Source organism: Eriocheir sinensis, chromosome 31, assembly GCF_024679095.1.
Source record: "Eriocheir sinensis breed Jianghai 21 chromosome 31, ASM2467909v1, whole genome shotgun sequence".
Taxonomy (NCBI): Eukaryota; Metazoa; Arthropoda; class Malacostraca; order Decapoda; family Varunidae; genus Eriocheir; species Eriocheir sinensis.
The window spans coordinates 1,944,259-1,960,959 of record NC_066539.1 but is presented as its reverse complement, the minus strand read 5'-3'; the positions used below and the strand labels follow the sequence as shown (position 1 = coordinate 1,960,959).

At 41.5% G+C, this 16,701-nt stretch overlaps 1 long non-coding RNA gene across 1 annotated transcript in view; it reads left to right on the top strand.

Moving 5' to 3' along the window:
* The first annotated feature begins 1,470 nt into the window (after positions 1-1,470).
* The window catches only part of LOC127005787 (uncharacterized), a 30,978-nt gene continuing 15,747 nt past the window's right edge, over positions 1,471-16,701 (top strand). Inside the window, exons 1-2 of the long non-coding RNA XR_007758911.1 lie at positions 1,471-1,694; positions 2,795-3,055. This is a non-coding gene — a long non-coding RNA (uncharacterized LOC127005787). The remainder of the gene's footprint in view (positions 1,695-2,794; positions 3,056-16,701) is intronic.

Below are 16,701 nucleotides of genomic sequence, written 5' to 3'. Positions count from 1 at the left end.
TCTTTGTTGAATCTGAATTTATCTATCTTAAGCCCACTGCTACATGCATTACCCGACTATTTAACAACAAAAAACCCTATTAAAGCCCTTCATCCCTTTACAAATGTCAGTCACGTCTTCTCGTAACCTTCGCTTCTCTAGAGAATGCAGATTTAAATGCTAAAGTCTATCCTCATATGGAAAGTTTTCCGTCCTTTGAATCACTTTTTTTCATCTTACTCTGTACAGATTCTAACATCCTGATATCCATTCTTAATGGACTGACCAAAACTGAACCACATAATCGAGATGAACTCTAACTAGTGCTAAGTAAAGCTTGAGGATGACTTCAGCGCTTCTATTGGAAATGCACCTTTTTTCTTCCATTCGTTAGTTTTAAACCCTTTTGAGTGTTTTGAGGGGTCATTTGTTGTGCAAATGAATATTAACTATAATATAACCATGTCAGATAGATGGATAGGCTATGCTAGGTACGCTTTAAGTCCTATTGAGACATCATGGTCACGCCCATTTCAACATTTCATGTCTATTTTCACACTTTGATATTTCATTCCTTTTATTATTATCTCCTGTTTTTTTTTGTATTTTTATTCCATTTGATAATTATGTTAAGCCTTTTTTTGAGAGTATATTGAGGTATCACCAATCTTAACTCCGTTGACGTGGTCATATAACGGCTAGTATTCATTTCACAACAAATGATGCTTCAAAACACTAAAAGAGCTTAAATTCTGTCAATGGAAAAATAGAAAGAAAAAAGAGAACCCACGAATAGAGGAAAGAATTTACCGTTGTTTTCATCTATACACTCCCAATGTTCTTTTTACGGAAGGTTTAAAGGGTAGTAGAAAATATATAACGCATTATGTAACGTGACGTAACGTAACGTAACATTATAACAATATAACAACAAAAAGAGCAGTTGGCTGAGTAGAAAACGAGATGACGGCGCGTGAGTAATACAATCCTCCCCCAATTGTCATATATTATGGTTATTATTCACTTTTTTACAGCAAATGAGACATCATACACTCCAAAAGTGTTTAAAACTATCAAGTGGAAGAATAAAATTCCAAAAGGAAAAAGGAAGTGGTAATAGAGGAAATACCCCCTAATTGAATTAAAAGATCATGGTAAAATACTGGTATTAAGAACTACTGGATCATAGTGTTCTGAAGTGGGAGTGGATTTATTTTTCAATAATCAAAGTCTTCCAGGAAGAATTTATATGAACAATATTCATTGAAACGTAATGTTTATTGGTTGCTTATTATTTTTTCTGTAATTTACTCAGTTTACTGTATACTGTGAATTCCATGTATTTAGTTTTTGACCCGCAAATTCCCTTTTACATACCTGATCCCAATCAATTAACTTTTTTTTATCTTTGATACTATATTAAACTAAAATTGATATGTACTTGTCGTACTCTTTTTATTTTCAGTTTAATTTTGCTAGTCATTTGGTAACGTCGCCAGTGTATAGAGAGCCTCGGGCCGGCATGTAAATAAAGGTATGGTAGATGGGGGAGGGGCTGCCCTGGGTACAGGTGGAGTGGTGGGCTGCATCCCAGACAGGCCTATGAGGAGGCGAGAGGCACACCCGGACTCTACCTGCCTCTCCTCTCGGCCAGTACTGCCACCCCAAGTGTCCACTCCGCGTGTGCCGTCGCGGCTCCACGACGCAACCTCAAGGTCAGGAGTTCCTCATTCCAGCCGTCGGCAGTCCCTGCGTAGCTATTGAAGGGCTCAGAGGCGGCGAGACGCAGGCCTAGCGGCGTGACCACCAGCAGCTACCGGTGTTAAGTGGGAGTGACCAGCCTCCTCTGGCTCTAGCAACTCCCTTGATCTCGCCTTCTTTGTTATTTATTTTTAGTGTTCATGTTTGGAGGAATGGATTGATCAAAGCCAATGACATAGTGTAATATTTACCTAGTGTTGTTTAGCAGGCAAGACAGCACCCCACGAAAATATCAATATAAGCGGAAATGCTACTGAAAAGAAAAAAATATATATATCTAATTTTGAAAATTAATATGATCCATAACAGTTGAAGAAAAGCATTATACTGTACTAAGCATACGCCTTCGTTCTCTTAAACGTGGAAAATTGTGACTTGGGGAGGGTCTTGATAAGACAACTCGCGGAAGGCCAATGCGGTGGCAGGGGAGGAGAGCGTCTGCTAGGAGTAACAACAGTTGAAAATGCTGAAGGTGTTGGGAGGTGTGATCACGATGCAATAGCACATTTCTGCTCGATCTGATGCTGAACATTAAGAACAGTGACAAGTGGGAAGTGACAAAAACTGTGATTCTGGAAGAAACTTCATTTTCGAGGAACAACGAATGATAACAAAATACTAATGTATCAGCAATACGTATGTTAGTGTGGGTCGCTTCTTGTCAGCGACAAGTAGAGGCTGACCCACCGTGTCTCATGCAGACGAAGTGCTTTGTCCCGACACTCCCTCTTTCTCCGCCCGAGAATACCTCTCACAAACATGAAAGATAGTTGCTTAAAGATTATCAGAGATATCACTGATTTATTAACTAGCTCTTTCAGAAATGTTTTTGTGTTAAAATGTTTGAACTGTTTAGTATCGTTTTATTTACTAATTTATTGGGAGCTCATACTTAATGTAAACAATTCAGTTGTACTATTTTCTGAAGTGAGGTGAGTCTGTGGCTAATTGTCATGGCATTGTCATGAGATAATAAATAAGCTTTCTGCATGTTACAATACCTTTTATTGTGCTAATCAGCCTAGCTGTACCTCACGTGTCTGCCTCCCTACAGACTACAGGAGGTAACTCCAGCATCAACATATGCCATCAGTGATGTAGCAAAACAAAAATAGTCACCTTGAAACCTCACTAGAAAGAAATGAGCTGACTGGGGGTGAAGTGAAAGGCAAAGGCAAAGTGATCAAAGCAGAGGTACAGAGTGTTGTGATGCTGAGTGTGTAACAAGTGTCAACACAAACAATCCCTCGGCCGAGCAGGAGAAAAAAAATCCCCTTGGCTGTCTCAAGAAATTACAGCCGTGCCCTCCATCGAGGTGAGTGACGATTTTGTTCTTTAGGGTGACCATGATATTCGCGGTACCATCGCATGTTTGAATTAATACGGCGACCATATAGCATTAGCCAGAAACACTCATTTGAATCATTACACACACACACACACACGTGCACACACACACACACACACACACACACACACACACACACACACACACACACATCTCCCGGGATGTATGTGATACGAGGCTCCACAGTGTCGTGGTTAGCACGCTTGGGGGCAATCAGGGATTGTGTCCCGCCTCCAAGGGTGATGGTCAAGCACCTCCGAAGGCGACTAACCCAGTTGTGAAAAAACAAGGCCTTTTGAGACGGGACTTATTAGATTGACTCACTTCTGTAAACACACACACACACACACACACACACACACACACACACACACACACACACACACACACACGCGCTCGCGCGGGCGCACACAACAGAACTACAAAGTGCAGTGGTTAACACGCTCTACTCAATAGAGAGGTCCTGGGGTCGATTTCCTGGCCCTTTGAAGACGGATGGGGAGTTTTTAATAATTCTTACCCTTAAGAACCCAGCAGTGAATGGCTGCCGAGTAGAAGTCGGTAGTTGTGTCTCTCTTTTCTGTTGTGTGTGGGTATGGTGAGAAGTTCTAGCTTAAACGAGAGAAACGTCGCCACCTGAGCTCCAAGCTCATTCGGGGAGGGAACTAGGCTGGCCTGATCAGAGCAAGGTGAATGAAAAACGTACACACAAACACTCACACACGCATGCATGCACTCTCGCATGCAACACACTTACCCCATCCTACACACACACATCCGCATATACTGTATATATATATATATATATATATATATATATATATATATATATATATATATATATATATATATATATATATATATATATATATATATATATATATATATATATATATATATACAGTGTTGGGCACGGTTTCGCTAATCCGCTAACCGCTAATTAGCGAAGCTAACTTTTTTTTATTAGTTGTTTAGCGTTTTCGCTAACTTTGGAAACAGTTAGCGGACCAATGGACATGTTTCCGGTCAATATATTTATTTCAAATTCTGTCTGTATGGATAAAATAGGCCTTAAATTCAGCTATGGTGCTATTTTTTCTTCATGTAAAATAGTAAATGTGGTATAAAATATGGATTAAAGTTGAGGAAAAATCACGTGACCTGGAAACGGGTGCTGATTGGTCGTGACGTCACGATGCAGTCAGCAGGCCGCCAACTTTGTGTGACTCCGAGATTTCGTGTTGTGGTGTATGTTTTTAGTGGCTAGCATTGCCTGGAGACGTAACCCGCAGTCGTTGGTGATTCGTGCCAATGTGCAAGATTATATATATACGGACAAAAGTACTCCACGTAAGATATTTCTGTCCGTGCTAGTGAATCCTGTAGTAATTTTCTTTAGTTTCCCCTCGAACTAACTTTTCATCGTGAACTCAACTATTCTCTCTATTGTCACGTCCTCTGATTATAAAATATTGGTCTGCATTCGTTTTCTTCTTATTCATCTTCAGGCGTTGATTCTCTCCCTCTGATGTTCCAGAGGCATTGTTTTCTCTAGGTTAGGCTAGGTAAGTTTCCATAATACTAATAATTCAACCTTGATTATTCTCTATATATCCCCCTCGGACTAACTTTTAATAGTGAACTCAACTATTTTCTGCAGAGCAGAGGCGAATCGGTTGATTTCACTCCCATTTTAATAATATAACATATTTCCAACACTCTTAAGGTGTTCTGTAAGCACCTATAACATACCTGTTAGGCGCAGTTTGGAGCTGAAGTGGCCATAGCTGATAAAAAAAAACAATGGACACAACACTGGTACTGTCGTCTGCTGTACTCCGCTTCAGCCTGATGACGTCACGAGCTAATGGTGGCTTCTCCCCGTGAAATGAGAAGAATTTGAGATATCTCTCTCCAATATCCAGTCAACTAGCGATTTATAGGACGTAATATGTGCACTACGTTATCATTGGTACGTGGCACAATGCATTTCTAGTCTCTTCCCAGAACCGGAAACATGTCCATTGGCTTCCGCTAAATGAAGTTCCTCCTCCGCTAACTTCAGTCCGCTAAAAATTCATACAGGTTTGTTCTTGTCCGTTGTGGGCAGACACAGCACCAATTGAGCCACATGGCCCAATAATTCCAGGGCTTCCACTATTGGGTAAATTACGCCTTAATGTAGGGTAATTGGACAATTATTAGGCAGGGAAACTTTGGGGTATTTAAAGGTAGCCTAATACATCTTCCATTTCCAATTCTTTGACCTCGGGATTTAATAACAAGAATTTGATATTTTCCACCTGACAAGAAGTAAATTTCAAATAATAAAAATAAAAGTGTCAGTTATGGAAAAAAGTAAATAATGCGTAAATTTGCGGGAAATCTTGGGTAAAATATACGAATTTAGGATAAACTGGAGGCTTCTTTCTCTTCTCTTCTTGTTGTTGCTTGTTGGGCTCTTTGTTCAGTTCAGCTGCGACGTTGTCCCCGTGTAGTCGCGTTCATTATTGTCGCCTTGTTTATCATTATCCACGTCATGGAAGGTGATCCGAAAGAGGACGTTTTTGCTCCGCCTGAGGATGTTGACCCTGTTGAAGAGCCGGCAGCAGCTGTAGGTGAGGAGGAGGACAGTCAAGCTGACGGCCAGGAGTCCCAGAAGTTCCAGAACCCGTGGCCCCAACAGGAGAAACACTTTATCCTTAAATGAAGAGATATGACGAACGCCAATGTCTTGCACTTCCGGAGCGTCATGTGCCACCCCAAAAGGAGCATCATTAACAGACAGACGGCGAGCCTTTACAACTCGAAGTCACATTTCAAGAGGACACACCCAGTGCATGCCACCCAGTTTGATCATCATCTGATTTTGACATGCTATACCGTTCTGGAAAGCTCTACGGCTAAGCTACAACATATTGAAATTTCAGGTCACTAGGTCTGTCTGTAAGGGTTTTACAGCCAAGATACTAAACCTAAGCTAAATCCATACACAAAAAAGTTAGAGGTTAGCGGTTAGCGTTAGCTTCCACTAATTTCTTTATCAGTTTAGCGGTTTAGCGTAAGCTAAGCTAACTTTTTACATAGTGGATTACCAGTTAGCGAAGCTAACTTTTCGGTTAGCGGTGCCCACCACTGTATATATATATATATATATATATATATATATATATATATATATATATATATATATATATATATATATATATATATATATATATATATATATATATATAAACACACACACACACACACACAAACACATATATATATATATATATATATATATATATATATATATATATATATATATATATATATATATATATATATATATATATTGTCACAGAGTCGGTGACCTGACACTGGGTCAGATCGTCACCATGATTCTTACTTTCTCGGTGGAATATTGTACTCCCCTAAGCGACACAAGAGGGGGGATTTTGTTAGGAGTATTTTACTGTGATATAAATTTTGAATGTTTCGGCAGTAATATTTAAGTATTTGCTATCCTTTATTTTAGTATTTAGATGTTGTAGAAACTATATTAGTGTTCCTATAATGTGAAAACATTAGTGTTACTATGTTGATTAGGTACCTCGGCTTTGCCTGGCCAGGAATGGGCGGCCGGAAGTGTTACCCGCATGGAAGGTTAGATTTCTTTAATTAATGTTCATCGTCTCATTGTATTGCAACAAATTTGTCTCTTCATTATGTCATAATTTTTCTATGATAAATCCTGATTATCAATAATAATAATGGATTTTTTTTCATAACCCACCCTCGTTGTCGCCATCTTGGGTGGTGACCAGAAATATCCCCAGATCGGACTCCTTTCGATTCAGACTTAAAGAGATATTTTGACAGCTCTTCCAACTCTATCTTCATCAACTTATGCTATAATCGCGGTCATCGCTCGAATTTCCATTCTGTGAAACACCCTCTCTATTCCTTTCTAAACCCCACATTCTTTTCCAAGCCGAAGCACAGGTTTCTAAGGCTACTGACTAATCTCTACTCTGCTCCCTCGTACTTTTCCTTTCCAAATTTCATTACAAAGCTGGATGCTGCACTACTTGTAAACGCAATGATGTCAATTGCGCTAATACCCACCACCTTGTCTAAAGAATTTCTCACCATCTGACTGAGACTTATTTGTCATCCTGTTACTATATATGACTCTCCTCTTTATCTTTCCTCTAAATGTACCAACTATGTAAAACTCTTTCAATATTTGAATTCCAAAATGGAGCACATCTTGACTCACTCTCCCTGCCCTAAATCTCCATCACTGAAGATATCGATGTTCACCATCAGTTTTAGCTATAATCTTTCACTGACCAGCCTGATCAACAAGCCTACAACTTTACTCTTCTCAGTAATCTAGAACAGGTGGTTCAACACCCTATACGTATCCCTGACCACTTTGGAGACACGCCCAAAATTCTGTATCTTTTCCTAACCTCTAATCCTTCAGTTTATTCAGTCAAAGTGTTCTCTCCATTGCGCTACTTCGATTACAACCATATATTCACACTCTGTACTATCGCTCCTGTAAGGCCTATGGACCCACCGAGGAGGCAGGACTTTTGGGATCATACTTCAGTTCCGTGGGATGATCTGAGGATGTGCTTCTCCGATTTTCCGTGGAGCAATTACTCCTTCTAGGTCAGAGACCCCTCTGAGTGTGCCCGGCGCATTACTCCTCTTCCTGGTTCAATCTTACTTGTTCGTGTGTGATTAATTAAAGATAGAGAGGCAGCTCACAAAAGGTACCTGAGTACCACTGATCAACATGATTTTTACTTTTCTACCCGGAATCGTGCCATATATATTTTTCGACTCAACGAAAATTGTTTTAGTAAAAGAAAATGCAACAACCTTTCTTTTCCAGAAACTTCTAGCACCTATCCAAAAGTATTCCGAACAGTTCTACTCATCTATCCAATCTCTTCTTTGTACTGATGGCAGCTCAACTGTCACATCTGTCCCTGAAGCTGAACTCTTCGCTTAAACTTTCTCTGAATGTTTAACTGCGGATGATTCAGGGCATATTTCTAGTGTTCATTCTTCCTCCGCCAAGCCTGCTCGGTGCAGTGGCTAGTGTGCCTGGGTTCGAATTCCTGCCCAGGCAGTCGACGTGCAACATACCCAGGTTTTCATTCTCCCTTTCGGGCTGGTCGATAAATGGGTATTTAGGGAAACCTGGGGAAGGTAGACTGTAGTTACTCGGATATCACATTGGCCCTCTGTCCCGGGACAAAGGGTTCTTCCCACCACAGGCTCAAGGGCCAATGCGTTGAAGATGATTGAGTTGAAGATGATTGCGTTGAAGATTGAGGCCACGCGCAGCCATAGCGTATGCCTTCAACTTTACCTTTACCATCCTCCCTCTGACTTCACTATCTCATGTTATCAAAATTCTTAAGAATAATGCTTCCTATGCCCTCTCTGGCCTCTATTTCCAGAATGCTTATGGACATGATGGAGCACCTTTTTATTGTCCTTTGAACCTGTGCTTCCGTGCTGACGCCTTGCCTGATAAATCTCTTTGGTCTATCAATATCTATCTTTTCTGTCTGCTGGAAGTATGCCTACATATAACCTGTGCCTAAGGCGGGTGAAAGTTCTAATGCCTCACTACCGTCTTATAGATTTGCTTTTTTGTCTTTCTAAATTTTCTAAAACAAATCTTAAAGATTCGAATCTTTGTCCGCCTGCAAAGATATCGACAACGCCATATACTCATGTTGAGCGAGTCCATAACATTGTGGGCCAGGCCAATCCGTCGAGTGACTTCCTGATAAGACTCACTATTGTTATGCACAACGCTAGGAAGGTAGGTGAAATTTTTTGGGACAGACATCCTCACCACATTCCTGAACAGACTGAACTGTGTTATCCAGCAAGCCTCCAAACGACTGGACCTTGGTTTTGGCCAAGGAGACCTTCAATCCCAGAGGCTTTGCCTTATTATGTAGCACTTCCAGAGCCAGTACCATGACTTCCAGCGATTACACGAGAATAACAGCATCATCAACAAATACAAGATCAGTGACCATGATGTCGTCGGCAGATACTTCGCAACGACTTTGATTAACAACTTTGCCCATACAAGTCTTGAAAAGTTATGGAGTAAAGACGCACCCCTGCCTTACTCCACAGAACTCTCAGTCCCAGAGTGTAGGCTAGTCATCAGCTCAATAATTCTTGCAGGAATCCCACGTATCCGCAGAATGTCCCAAAGTGCCTCACGATGCAATGAGTCAAAAGCCTTCCTGAGGTCGTCATAGGCTGCGAGCAGCCCCTGTCGAAATTCACGTCGGCGTTCCATAAAGACTCGAAGTGCTAGGATCAGGTCAGTTATTGATTTGTCGGGAGTGAACTAGGATTGCTCAAGTCTCTGAAACTTTAGCAGATAAGGTCAAATTCGCATCAGCAGCAGATGAGCGAGCATCTTATCCGGAACAATGAGCAGTATAATTGTTCTGTCGGTCTCCTTTTCCTTTCCAGATAGGGAGGACCAAATCCCTTTACTAGTCAAGGCGAATGGTATCGAACTGTTACGCGGCAAACACCACAGCGCGTAACCCATGGATCATGACTTCACTTTCGGCTTTCAGCACATCTGCTCTGATATTAGGGATCCCAGATGCCTTTCCACCCTTCAACGTCCTCATAGTACCAAGTTAATAATGATTCTTCGTATTAATACGTGAATAATATCATTATAATTTGCCATTACACATATGTGAGCACTAGAAAGAACTTTATGAATCATATTTCAAAATGTCTCAGTCAGTTTCTGCCTTGTTTTTAATGAAAATAAGATAGAAACATGATCAAATCATTTTCTAAAAGAACAAAAAAAAATTATTGTCATATATTTGATCAGTGATTCTTAATATATGTTTTTTTTGATAAAAATGCAGTTTTCATATATATCACAAAACTTAAAATATCATAACTAACGAAATTAAATGTAGTGCACTGTTCTAGACAAACAAGATCTTTATTAACCTAATTAATTTGAACGTTTAAAGACATAAAATGATGGATATATAAAATCTCCAACTGTTGAAGTATGCGTGTGTGTGTGGGGGGGGGGGGGGGGACTCAGTTTTGCCGAGGAGTGCATTGTAGAGCGCCCCAGGTCTAGGAGCGGAGTAGCCTTGAGGCAGGATCATCATAGAGAGGTCTCATAAACAGAAATCGGAATGAGGTATATTCATCCTTACCAGGTGTCACCACCGATTGTGTCTTTGGGCCCACGACGTTTGAATTTTTCTTTCAGTTATCGTAAATTATCTGTGCTTTTCTGGGACTTGTAACAATTACAATAAGTGATATTATTGTTAATAAAAGTGTAGTTGATTATTCTCGTTGTTTTATTTATTGGTAAACGAGAGAAAGTAAATGGCCTATGCAAGATTCTCCTCTTTGAAAATCATACTTGCATGATAGCCCTGCAAAATCAAGAAGAATTGAACTTTTTATTAATTATTTATATTACAATATTTGTTGAATACCTGCTTAGAGTGTATCAGCCTCGCCTTCGACGAAATTTATCAGAAAACATAAGGGCGTCAGCCATCTCGACAGAAAGGGTATCATCCATTGTATGATCTTCGTGGGCGACACTAGCTTCCGCTTCCAATGTTACACTCCGCCCTCAACTTCTGACCTGAAACGTCATCACCTTTAACCTGCTCACCCTCCAGGTAGCGGCAGGCGTCCACTCAAGGTCTTGGTCCACCCCACACAACAACCTGCAGTCAGTTGAGGTCGGAGTGAAATATGCTGGAGGCGGACCCAAACACCTGGCCCTCCCAGTGTTGGGGCAGAGGGTTGTCGAATTGCTTGACGCCCTAATGTTTTGTGATAAATTTCGTCGAAGGCGAGACTGACACACCCTACGCAGATACTCCGTAAATATTATAATATAAATATAATTTTTTAACAAGTTTATTTCAGCTTGATTTTGAAGAGCTTTCATGCAAGAGAGATTCTTAAAGATGAGAACCTTGCATCGGTCATATATTTTCCCTCGTGTATCAATAAATAAAACAGTAAGAATGATCAACTACATTTTTATTAACAATAGTATCACTTATTGTATGAAGTGTAATTATTACATGTCGCAAAGAAACACAGGTAATTTTCAATAATTGAAAAGATAGTTCAAGCTTCGTGGGCCCAAAGACGTAATCGGTGGTGAAACCCGCTGGCTGGCAACTCTGAATATACTCCATGCAGGCGGCCACGCGCAGCGCGTCATCTGGGTTCCTCTGAGACAGTGGTTCCCAAACTTTTCTGGTTACGACCTGGCCTGGCGCCATATTTACCAACTTTACTACTGATTATAACCCGCGAGCCTCACTCCTTGATGATTCGCCGGCTGGTTCTCATGCTTCGCCCACCTCCATGACGTCATCTCTCTCTCTCTCTCTCTCTCTCTCTCTCTCTCTCTCTCTCTCTCTCTCTCTCTCTCTCTCTCTCTCTTGGAAAATAATGACAATTTCATAAACATTTTTTCTTCAGGTAGAAAAATACATTATATTCATATATGGACAAAATATATTAGCAGGTCTTCGCGTTGTTTTCATTAAGCAGAACGTCCATTGCCAGGTTTCTTCGGCGTTTTGGGGTCTTATCTTTTGTGCACTCTGCGCGTTTTCGCTCCCTCGCTTGGAGAGCTGCACAAAGATACAGTCAACTCTGGACTCCTTTCAAAAACAGCTACATGCAGTCCAATTATCCAACGTCTTAAATAGTTTATTTAAGGGCATGATCCCATCAGTGTTGGCTTTCAAGGGAGCAGGCAGGGGCAAAATTCCATACCAATCAACTTCCGTGTCTCGCCCCCATATTGGCATGCCAAGAGGTGCACATCTCCTAGCGAGGTGGCGAAAACGCGCTGGGTGCGCTAAAGATAAGGCCCCAAAACGCCAAAGAAACCTGGCAATGAACGTTCTGCTCAATCAGAACAACGTGAGGTTTCACTAACATACTTTGTCCATGTATGAATATAATGTATTTTATCTACATGAAGTAAAAATGTTTATGAAATTGTCTTTATTTTCAGAGAGAGAGAGAGAGAGAGAGAGAGAGAGAGAGAGAGAGAGAGAGAGAGAGAGATTTACAAAGATTTACAAAGAAAATCAGACCACACAGACCCCATGGTCCAGACTAGGTGGTCTGTCCTTAAACCTAAGTGATTCTACATTAATCAGATGGCTCCAAAACGTTGCATTTCTACTCTAGTTAATATTAAGTTCAATGAAGTGTCGGTCGAGCTTGTTTTTAAAGGAGTCAATCGTGTTACACTGGACCATTGAAGGTGGGAGCTTATTCCATTCTCGCACTACAACGTTGGTGAAGAAAAATTTGTTGCAGTCTGAATATACTTGTCTACATTTGAGTTTTATGCCATTGTTCCTCGTTCGCAAAGTATCATCGATCATAAACAATTTTGTTCTGTCTACATTCACGAAATCATTAAGTATTTTAAAACATTCGATCAGTTTTCCTCGAAGGCGGCGTTTCTCAAGGGAGAACATGTTAAGGGTGGAAAGGGTAAGATTTGTTGCGCAAGGAAGGGATCATTTTTGTTGCCCGACGCTGAACACCTTCTAATTTAGCAATGTCCTTTGCATGGTGGGGAGACCAAAACTGTACCGCATATTCCAAGTGGGGTCTGACTAAACTATTGTAGAGCGGAAGTATTACATCTTTATTCTTGAATAAAAAGTTTTTTTTAATGAAGCCCAACATTCTGTTCGCTTGATTTGCTGCATCGATACATTGATGTAAGAATTTGAGTTTTGACGCGATTTTGACCCCCAGGTCCTTAACGCATTGAACGCTTGTGAGCTTAACGCCGCCCATTTCTTAATCGAACTTTTTATTTCTTGTTCCAACTCGAAGGACCTGGCACTTGTCTACGTTAAAGGGCATCTCCCATCTATCCGACCAAGCTGAAATTTTGTACAAATCCTCTTGGAGGCTTTGCCTGTCTTCGTCAGTGAGAACCGAGTTACCAATCTTTGTGTCGTCTGCAAATTTACTAATGCGATTATTGAGTCCAACATCCACATCGTTGATGTAAATAATGAAGAGCACTGGGCCAAGAACCGAGCCCTGAGGGACGCCACTAGTGACCGGTGCCCACTCTGAGTTAAATCCGTCAATCACCACTCTTTGTTGTCTGTTGCTCAACCAATTCGCGATCCATTGGTTTACTTGACCGTCAATACCTATTTGCTTTAATTTATAAAGTAATTTATGATGTGGGACTTTATCAAACGCTTTCTGGAAATCAAGATAGACTACGTCCAATGATTTGGTTACGTTATAAACTGAGAAGAGGTCGTTATAAAAGGTCAATAGGTTTGATAGGCAGGATCTTTTGTTACGGAAGCCATGTTGTGAATCCCCAATTAATGAGTGGCTTTCAAGGTAACTCACAATTTTGTCTCTAATTATGCTCTCAAGTAGCTTACCTACAACTGAAGTTAGACTAATGGGTCTGTAATTACCTGGTATTTTTTGTCTCCTTTCTTAAAAATCGGTGTCACGTTAGCCTTTTTCCAATCCGAAGGGACGATGCCTTGTCGCAAGGACATATTGAATACGGTTGTGAGGGAGGAGAGTATTTCGCTCTTTGTTTCTTTAAGCAGTATAGGATATACTTTATCGGGTCCGGGACTTTTATTTGTTTTAAGTGATTGGAGAGCTTTAAGGACTTCATCGGTTGTTATTTCAAAATTAGGCAATGCATGCTCGAGATTTACATTAGTACTGGTGCTGGTGGTAGTGAGAGGAAGACTGTTAGTATTAAACACCGAGGAAAAGTAATTGTTTAAGAGGTTTGCAATGTGTTGGCTGTCAGTCACTAGTGCACCGTCGCTGTTTGTTAAAGGTCCAATTCCACTTCTGATCGCCTTTCTGATGTTTATGTAACTGAAAAAGGATTTCGGATTATTTTTACAGTTGGTTGCAATATTTTCTTCATATCTACGCTTTGCCTGACATACTAATCTTTTTACTCGTCGTCTGGCATCATGATAAAGCCTAATATTTTCGGGCGTGCTTTGTTCTTTCTTTAACCTGTAAGACAATTTTCTCTCCTTGACTGTGTGTTTAATTTCGCTATTAAACCAAGGTGGACTTTTATTAGTGTTATTTCGCTTCTCGCACAAGGGGACGAATGTGTTCTGCTGAGTGAGTAAATGATTTTTAAAGCTTAGCCAGGCTTCCTCTACATTGCTGTCATCTGATAGTTGTATTTCTGTTAGTTTTTGTCGGATTTCTACGAAGTTAGCTCTTTTGAAATTGGGCACCTCTACTTTATTTTCAGTCACTGATGTTTGAGCTCTAATGTCGACGCGCACTAATTTATGATCGCAAGAACCGAGGTGTTCTCCTACCGTGACATTACTGACTAGGTTATCTTGGGTAGTTATAACAAGGTCGAGTATGTTATTTTGTCAAGTTGGTTCAGAAACCATTTGGCTTAGATAATTTTCTTCTAAAAATTCGATCATTTTATGTGACTCGCCTTCAGAAGGCGAGTCACATAAAATGATCGAATTTTTAGAAGAAAATTATTTAAGCCAAATGGTTTCTGAGCCAACTTGACAAAATAACATACTCGACCTTGTTATAACTACCCAAGTCGATATGGGGGAGGTTAAAGTCTCCTAATATCAGTGAGTCGTTGTTATTAAGTGACTGTCTTAAAACGCTGTACATTTCAAGATCGTCATCGAGTGATTGCCCGGGAGGCCTGTAGGTGACAGATATATTTAAATTGACTTTTGCAATGTTTACTCGCACGCACAAATGTTCAACGTTACTGTCTCTTGGTGTTTTGTCAGTGGGTTGCTAATAGCTTTTGACAAAAAAGGGCGACGCCACCGCCTCTACGGTTTACACGATCTCTGTTGAAGAGTCTGTAGCCATCTATGTTGTATTCGGAACTTAAATCAGTATTTGTGGTGTCGATAAATGTTTCGGTTATAGCAATTATGTCAATATTTTCTGTTAGAGCAAGACATATCAGCTCATCAAATTTGTTCTTAGGCTACGCGCATTGAAAGTAAGGATTTTTAAGTTATCTAGAGGCTTGGTAATAGAGGTGGTGGTACTTGCGGGATCACGGTTACGAGTTTGTTGCGATGCATGGCGTCTATTTACACGGGCGGGGTGGAGGGGCGTGGCTAAGTCGTTTTTTGATCGGGTGTCACGTACTGCGTCGTTTAGGAGACTTCCGAATCTGGCTGCCCCGATGGGGGACAGGTGTATTCCGTCCGTGTGGAAGAGTTCACTTTGTCCGTAGAAATTGTCCCAGGCGTTGAAGAACTCAACGTCAAGCTCTCTGCAAAGAGTCTGTAAGCGGTTGTTGAGGCTGAAGGCCTTGCTGAAGAAGTCGCTCTCCGCCCACGTCCGTGGTAGAACTCCTGAAATCAAAATGTTAGGGGATTTAGACTTATACTGCTGGATGAGCCTACGGTACTTGACCAGCAGTTCCTCAGACCGGGTCGTGGTGACGTCGTTCGTACCTGTGTGAATAACAAACAGTGAATCATTAGTAGCCTGGGGGGAGATCTCCTCAAGAGCAGCAGTTACATCGTCGATCCCAGTACCAGGATAGCAATAGTTCCGTCTTCGACGAGGAACTCTACCGCAGAACTCAACGACCTGCTGGCGAATCATTGAGAGAGAGAGAGAGAGAGAGAGAGAGACCCTCCAACAACCAAGTCGACCCCAAGCAGAGGTGGTCCTTATTTAAGCAGCGTTAGGGGGCAGTCACCCAGGATAGGGTCCCACCACTCCACACCGCAGCTGGTGGCCTGGTGATTACAAATAAGGCCATTTCAGCAGCAAGATGACTACGGACGAGCCAGAGAGACCGCCCCCATGCCTCACCGCCACTGTCCTCTGACCCTGGACAATCTTGTTGTCACTGAGGGTGACATCAGAAGACACCTGCGAGGCGTCCAGACCAAGAAGATGCCAGGTCCAGATGGCGTGAGTCCTTTCCTGCTGAAGCACTGTTCGGAGGAGCTGTCAAAGCCTCTCTCACTCATCTCTTAGCAGTGCCTCAGCAACAGTACCTGGTCTACTACATGGAAGGAGGCCAGGGTCACGTCCGTCTACAAGAAAAAGGACAAAGTGGACCCCACTAACTACCGCCCCATATCACTTTTGAAAGTTGTCATCAAAATACAAAATACTTAAAAGAGTAATTGCAGCTGACAGGCCACCTAGAGGAGCACCACCTTCTAGCCACAAGCCAATACAGGTTCAGATAGAGACGATCAGCGTTGGACCTACTCCTCCTCCACTCAAAGACATGGCACGACACCCTAGACTCTGGTCGGCCCTCACTCGTCATTGCCCCGGATATACCTGGGGGGGCTCGATCGGGTGTGGGTGTGGCACAAAGGACTCCTTACTAAAATCGAGCAGATCGGCATCTCTGGGCGACTGCTTGAGCTGTTTTCGAACTACCTACAGGAACAGAGTCTTAGGGTTGTGGTGAGTGGCTGCACCTCCGCCACGTACCCTGTTGAGGTGCCAGTTCCACAGAGCTCAATCTTGGGCCCTAT